The sequence below is a fragment of the Phyllobates terribilis genome, unplaced genomic scaffold (genome assembly GCF_046119375.1).
Source record: "Phyllobates terribilis strain yellow unplaced genomic scaffold, ASM4611937v1 Scaffold_461__1_contigs__length_1441779, whole genome shotgun sequence".
NCBI classification, from domain to species: Eukaryota; Metazoa; Chordata; class Amphibia; order Anura; family Dendrobatidae; genus Phyllobates; species Phyllobates terribilis.
This window is the reverse complement of record NW_027363221.1, coordinates 359,185-366,667: the sequence shown is the minus strand read 5'-3', so window position 1 is coordinate 366,667 and position 7,483 is coordinate 359,185.

Sequence of the window (7,483 nt, the reverse complement as noted above, 5' to 3'; positions counted from 1 at the left end):
TAATGCCCCTTGGAAAAGCTGTGGAGTTCAGAGTCGTTTAACAAGACGGGAATAATGCCCCTTGGAAGAGGCGTGAAGGTCACAGTGGCTTAACAAAACGGTTTAATGACCCTTGGAAGATTGGTGGAGGTTACAGTGGAATAAAAAGACAATATCAGTGCCCCGTGGAAGAGACGTGGAGGTCACAGTAGCTAAACAAGACGGTTTTAATGCCCCTTGGAAGAGTGGTGGAGGTCGCAGTGGAATAAAAAGACAATATCAATGCCCCTTGGAAGACTGGTGGAGGTCGCAGTGGAAAAAAAAGGCAACATCAATGTCCCGTGGAAGAGACGTGTTGGTCACAGTAGCTCAACAAGACAGTTTTAATCCCCTTTGGAAGAGTGGTGGAGGTTACAGTGGAATAAAAAGACAATATCAATACCCTTTGCAAGTGATGTGGGGATCACAGTAGCTTAACAAGACGGTTTTAGTGCCCCTTGGAAGAGTGGTGGAGGTCGCAGTGGAATAAAAAGACAATATTAATGCCCCTTGGAAGAGTGATGAAGGTTGCAGTGGAAGAAAAGGACCGTATCAATGCCCCGTGGGAGAGAAGTGGAGGTCACAGTAGCTTAACAAGACGGTTTTAATGCCCATTGAAAGAGTGGTGAAGGTCGGAGTGGAATAAAAAGACAATATCAATGAACATTGGAAGAGTGGTGGAGGTCGCAGTGGAATAAAGAGATGATATAATTTCCCCGTTGAAGATACGTGGAGGTCAAAGTAGCTTAACAAGTCGGTTTTAATGCCCCTTGGAAGAGTGTTGGAGGTAGCTGTGGAATAAAAAGACAATACCAATGCCCCGTGGAAGAGTGGTGGAGGTCGCAGTGGAATATAAAGACAATATCAATGCCCCATGGAAGAGTGGTGGAGGACGCAGTGGAATAAAAAGACAATATCAATGCCCCGGGGAGAAGATGTGAAGGTCACAGTAGCTTTACAAGACGGTTTTAATGACCCTTGGAAGAGTGGTGGAGGTTGCTGTGATATAAAAAAGACAATATCAATGCCCCGTGGAAGAGACCTGGAGGTCACAGTAGCTTAACAAGACACTTCTAATGCCCTATGGATGAGTGGTGGAGGTCGCAGTGGAATAAAAAGACATTATCAATGCCCCTTGGGAGAGACGTCGAGGTCACAGTAGCTTAACAAGACGGTTTTAATGCCCCTTGGTTGAGTGGTGGAGGTTACAAGGGAATAAAAAGACAATATCAATGCCCCGTGATAGAGACGTGGAGGTCACAGTAGCTTAATAAGATGGTTTTAATGCCCCTTGGAAGAGTGGTGGAGGTCGCAGTGCAATAAAAAGACAATATTAATGCCCCTTGGAAGAAACGTGGAGTTCACAGAAGCTTAACAAGAGGGATTTAATGCCCCTTGGAAGAGATGTGGAGTTCAGAGTAGTCTAACAAGTCTGTTTTGATGGCCCTTGGATGATATGTGAAGGTCACAGTAGCTTAACAAGACTGCTTCAATGCCCCTTGGAAGAGGTGTGGAGTGCAAAGTGGTTTAACAAGACGGTCTTAATGCCCCCTGGATGAGAAGTGGAGGTCACAGTAGCTTAACAAGACAGTTTTAATGAACCTTGAAAAAGTGGTGGAGGTCGCAGAGGAATAAAATGACAATATCAATGCCCCTTGGAAGAATAGTGGAGTTTGCAGTGGAATAAAAAGACAATATCAATGACCCGTGGAAGAGACGTGGTGGTCACAATAGCTTAACAAGACTCTTATTTCCCCTTGGAAGAGTGATTGAGGTCGCAGTGGCATAATAAGACATTATCAATGCCCCGTGGAAGAGATGTGGAGGTTTCAGGAGCTTAACAAGATAGTTTTAATGCCCCTTGGAAGAGCTGTGGAATGAAGAGTGGTTTAATAAAACGGTTTTATTGCCCCTTGGAAGAGACGTGGGGGTCACAGTAGCTTAACAAGACTGTTTTAATGCCCTTTGGAAGAGCTGTGGAGTACAGAGTGGTTTAACAAGACGGTTCAAATGCACGTGGAAGAGACGTGGAGGTCAAATTAGCTTAACAAGACAGTTTTAATGCCCCTTGGAAGAGTGGTGGAGGTCGCAGTGGAATAAAAAGACAATATCAATGCCACTTGGAAGACTGGTGGAGGTCGCAGTGGAATAAAAAGACAATAAAAATGCCCCGTGGAAAAGGAATGGAGGTCATAGTAGCTGCACAAGACGGTTTTAATGCCCCTTGGAAAAGCTGTGGAGTTCAGAGTGGTTTAACAAGACGGGATTAATGCCCCTTGGAAGAGGCGTGAAGGTCACATTGGCTTAACAAAACGGCTTTAATGACCCTTGGAAGATTGGTGGAGATTACAGTGGAATAAAAAGACAATATCAGTGCCCCGTGGAAGAGACGTGGAGGTCACAGTAGCTAAACAAGACGGTTTTAATGCCCCTTGGAAGAGTGGTGGAGGTCGCAGTGGAATAAAAAGACAATATCAATGCCCCTTGGAAGACTGGTGGAGGTCGCAGTGGAATAAAAAGGCAACATCAATGTCCCGTGGAAGAGACGTGGTGGTCACAGTAGCTCAAAAAGACAGTTTTAATCCCCTTTAGAAGAGTGGTGGAGGTTACAGTGGAATAAAAAGACAATATCAATGCCCTGTGGAAGTGACGTGGGGATCACAGTAGCTTAACAAGATGGTTTTAGTGCCCCTTGGAAGAGTGGTGGAGGTCGCAGTGGAAAAAATAGACAATATCAATGCTCCGTGGAATATACGTGGAGGTCACAGTAGCTTAACAAGATGGTTTTAATGCCCCTTGGAAGAGTGCTGGAGGTCGCAGTGGAATAAAAAAACAATATCAATGCCCCGTGGTAGAGTGGTGGAGGTCGCAGTTGCTTAACAAGACGGTTTTAATGCCCCTTGAAAGAGAGGTGGAGGTCACAGTAGGTTAACAAGACGGTTTTAATGCCCCTTGGAAGAGCTGTGGAGTTCAGAGTGGTTTAACAAGATGGTTTTAATGCCTCGTGGAAGAGATGTGGAGGTCACAGTAGCTTATGAAGCCGGTTTTCATGCCCCTTAGAAGAGTGGTGTAGGTTACAGTGGAATAAAAAGAAAATATCAATGCCCCGTGGAAGAGACGTGGAGGTCACAGTAGCTAAACAAGACGGTTTTAATGCCCCTTGGAAGAGTGGTGGAGGTCGCAGTGGAATAAAAAGACAATATCAATGCCCCTTGGAAGACTGGTGGAGGTCGCAGTGGAAAAAAAAGGCTACATCAATTTCCCGTGGAAGAGACGTGTTGGTCACAGTAGCTCTACAAGACAGTTTTAATCCCCTTTGGAAGAGTGGTGGAGGTTACAGTGGAATAAAAAGACAATATCAATACCCTTTGCAAGTGATGTGGGGATCACAGTAGCTTAACAAGACGGTTTTAGTGCCCCTTGGAAGAGTGGTGGAGGTCGCAGTGGAATAAAAAGACAATATTAATGCCCCTTGGAAGAGTGATGAAGGTTTCAGTGGAAGAAAAGGACCGTATCAATGCCCCGTGGGAGAGAAGTGGAGGTCACAGTAGCTTAACAAGACGGTTTTAATGCCCATTGAAAGAGTGGTGAAGGTCGGAGTGGAATAAAAAGACAATATCAATGAACATTGGAAGAGTGGTGGAGGTCGCAGTGGAATAAAGAGATGATATAATTTCCCCGTTGAAGATACGTGGAGGTCAAAGTAGCTTAACAAGTCGGTTTTAATGCCCCTTGGAAGAGTGTTGGAGGTAGCTGTGGATAAAAAGACAATACCAATGCCCCGTGGAAGAGTGGTGAAGGTCGCAGTGGAATATAAAGACAATATCAATGCCCCATGGAAGAGTGGTGGAGGACGCAGTGGAATAAAAAGACAATATCAATGCCCCGGGGAGAAGACGTGAAGGTCACAGTAGCTTTACAAGACGGTTTTAATGACCCTTGGAAGAGTGGTGGAGGTTGCTGTGATATAAAAAAGACAATATCAATGCCCCGTGGAAGAGACGTGGAGGTCACAGTAGCTTAACAAGACACTTCTAATGCCCTATGGATGAGTGGTGGAGGTCGCAGTGGAATAAAAAGACATTATCAATGCCCCTTGGGAGAGACGTCGAGGTCACAGTAGCTTAACAAGACAGTTTTAATGCCCCTTGGTTGAGTGGTGGAGGTTACAAGGGAATAAAAAGACAATATCAATGCCCCGTGATAGAGACGTGGAGGTCACAGTAGCTTAATAAGATGGTTTTAATGCCCCTTGGAAGAGTGGTAGAGGTCGCAGTGCAATAAAAAGACAATATTAATGCCCCTTGGAAGAAACGTGGAGTTCACAGAAGCTTAACAAGAGGGATTTAATGCCCCTTGGAAGAGATGTGGAGTTCAGAGTAGTCTAACAAGTCTGTTTTGATGGCCCTTGGATGATATGTGAAGGTCACAGTAGCTTAACAAGACTGCTTCAATGCCCCTTGGAAGAGGTGTGGAGTGCAAAGTGGTTTAACAAGACGGTCTTAATGCCCCCTGGATGAGAAGTGGAGGTCACAGTAGCTTAACAAGACAGTTTTAATGAACCTTGAAAAAGTGGTGGAGGTCGCAGAGGAATAAAATGACAATATCAATGCCCCTTGGAAGAATAGTGGAGTTCGCAGTGGAATAAAAAGACAATATCAATGACCCGTGGAAGAGACGTGGTGGTCACAATAGCTTAACAAGACTCTTATTTCCCCTTGGAAGAGTGATTGAGGTCGCAGTGGCATAATAAGACATTATCAATGCCCCGTGGAAGAGATGTGGAGGTTTCAGGAGCTTAACAAGATAGTTTTAATGCCCCTTGGAAGAGCTGTGGAATGAAGAGTGGTTTAATAAAACGGTTTTATTGCCCCTTGGAAGAGACGTGGGGGTCACAGTAGCTTAACAAGACTGTTTTAATGCCCTTTGGAAGAGCTGTGGAGTACAGAGTGGTTTAACAAGACGGTTCAAAAGCACGTGGAAGAGACGTGGAGGTCAAATTAGCTTAACAAGACAGTTTTAATGCCCCTTGAAAGAGTGGTGGAGGTCGCAGTGGAATAAAAAGACAATATCAATGCCACTTGGAAGACTGGTGGAGGTCGCAGTGGAATAAAAAGACAATAAAAATGCCCCGTGGAAAAGGAATGGAGGTCATAGTAGCTGCACAAGACGGTTTTAATGCCCCTTGGAAAAGCTGTGGAGTTCAGAGTGATTTAACAAGACGGGATTAATGCCCCTTGGAAGAGGCGTGAAGGTCACATTGGCTTAACAAAACGGCTTTAATGACCCTTGGAAGATTGGTGGAGATTACAGTGGAATAAAAAGACAATATCAGTGCCCCGTGGAAGAGACGTGGAGGTCACAGTAGCTAAACAAGACGGTTTTAATGCCCCTTGGAAGAGTGGTGGAGGTCGCAGTGGAATAAAAAGACAATATCAATGCCCCTTGGAAGACTGGTGGAGGTCGCAGTGGAATAAAAAGGCAACATCAATGTCCCGTGGAAGAGACGTGGTGGTCACTGTGGCTCAAAAAGACAGTTTTAATCCCCTTTGGAAGAGTGGTGGAGGTTACAGTGGAATAAAAAGACAATATCAATGCCCTGTGGAAGTGACGTGGGGATCACAGTAGCTTAACAAGACGGTTTTAGTGCCCCTTGGAAGAGTGGTGGAGGTCGCAGTGGAAAAAATAGACAATATCAATGCTCCGTGGAATATACGTGGAGGTCACAGTAGCTTAACAAGATGGTTTTAATGCCCCTTGGAAGAGTGCTGGAGGTCGCAGTGGAGTAAAAAAACAATATCAATGCCCCGTGGTAGAGTGGTGGAGGTCGCAGTTGCTTAACAAGACGGTTTTAATGCCCCTTGAAAGAGAGGTGGAGGTCACAGTAGGTTAACAAGACAGTTTTAATGCCCCTTGGAAGAGCTGTGGAGTTCAGAGTGGTTTAACAAGATGGTTTTAATGCCTCGTGGAAGAGATGTGGAGGTCACAGTAGCTTATGAAGCCGGTTTTCATGCCCCTTAGAAGAGTGGTGTAGGTTACAGTGGAATAAAAAGAAAATATCAATGCCCCTTGGAAGAGTGGTGGAGGTCGCAGTTGCTTAACAAGACGGTTTTCATGCCCCTTAGAAGAGTGGTGGAGGTTGCAGTGGAATAAACAGACTACATCAATGTCCCTTGGAAGAGTGGTGGAGGTCGCAGTTGCTTAACAAGACGGTTTTCATGCCCCTTAGAAGAGTGGTGGAGGTTGCAGTGGAATAAAAAGACAATATCAATGCCCCGTGGAAGAGACGTGGAGGTCACAGCAGCTTTACTAGACGGTTTTAATGCCCCTTGGGAGAGTGGTGGAGATCACAATGAAATAAAATGACGATATCAATTCCCCGTGGAATAGACGTGGAGGTCACAGTTGCTTAAGAAGACGGTTTTAATGCCCCTTGGAAGAGCTGTGGAGTTCAGAGTGGTTTAACAAGACGGGATTAATGCCCCTTGGAAGAGGCGTTAAGGTCACAGTGGCTTAAAAAAACGGTTTTAATGCCCCTTGGAAGATTGGTGGAGGTTACAGTGGAATAAAAATACAATATCAATGCCCCATGGAAGAGGCTTGGAGATTACAGTAGCTTAACAAGACGGTTTTAATGCCCCTTCGAAGAGTGGTGGAGGTCGCAGTGGAATAAAAAGACAATATCAATGCCCCTTGATAGACTGGTGGAGGTCGCAGTGGAATAAAAAGGCAATTTCAATGCCCGGTGGAATAGACGTGGGGGTCACAGTAGCTTAACAAAACGGTTTTAGTGACCCTTGGGAGAGTGGTGGAGGTCGCTTTGGAAAAAACAGACAATATCAATAGCAGGTGGAAGAGACGTGGAGGTCACAGTAGCTTAACAAGTTTGTTTTATTGCCCCTTGGAAGAGTGGTGGAGGTCGCAGTGGAATAAGACATTATCAATCCCCCATGGAAAATACGTGGAGGTCACAGTAGCTTAACAAGACGGTTTTAATGCCCCTTGGAAGAGTGGTGGAGTTCGCAGTGGAATAAAAAGACAATATCAATGACCAGTGGAAGAGACGTGGAGGTCACAGTAGCTTAACAAGATGGTTTTAATGCCCCTTGGAAGAGCTATGGAGTTCAGAGTAGTTTATCAAGATGGTTTTAATGCCCCTTGGAAGAGAAGTGTAGGTCACAGTAGCTTAACAAGACGTTTTTAATGCCCCTTGGAAGAGTGGTGAAGGTTACAGTGGAATAAGAAGAAAATATCAATGCCCCATGGAAGAGACGTGGAGTTCACAGTAGCTTAAAAAGACGGTTTTAATGCCCTTTGGAAGAGTGGTGAAGGTCGCAGTGGAATAAAAAGACAATATCAATGCCCCTTGAAAGAGAAGTGGAGGTCACAGTAGCTTAACTAGACTGTTTTAATGCCCCTTGATAGAGCTGTGGAGTGCAGAGTGGTTTAACAAGACGGTTTTAAT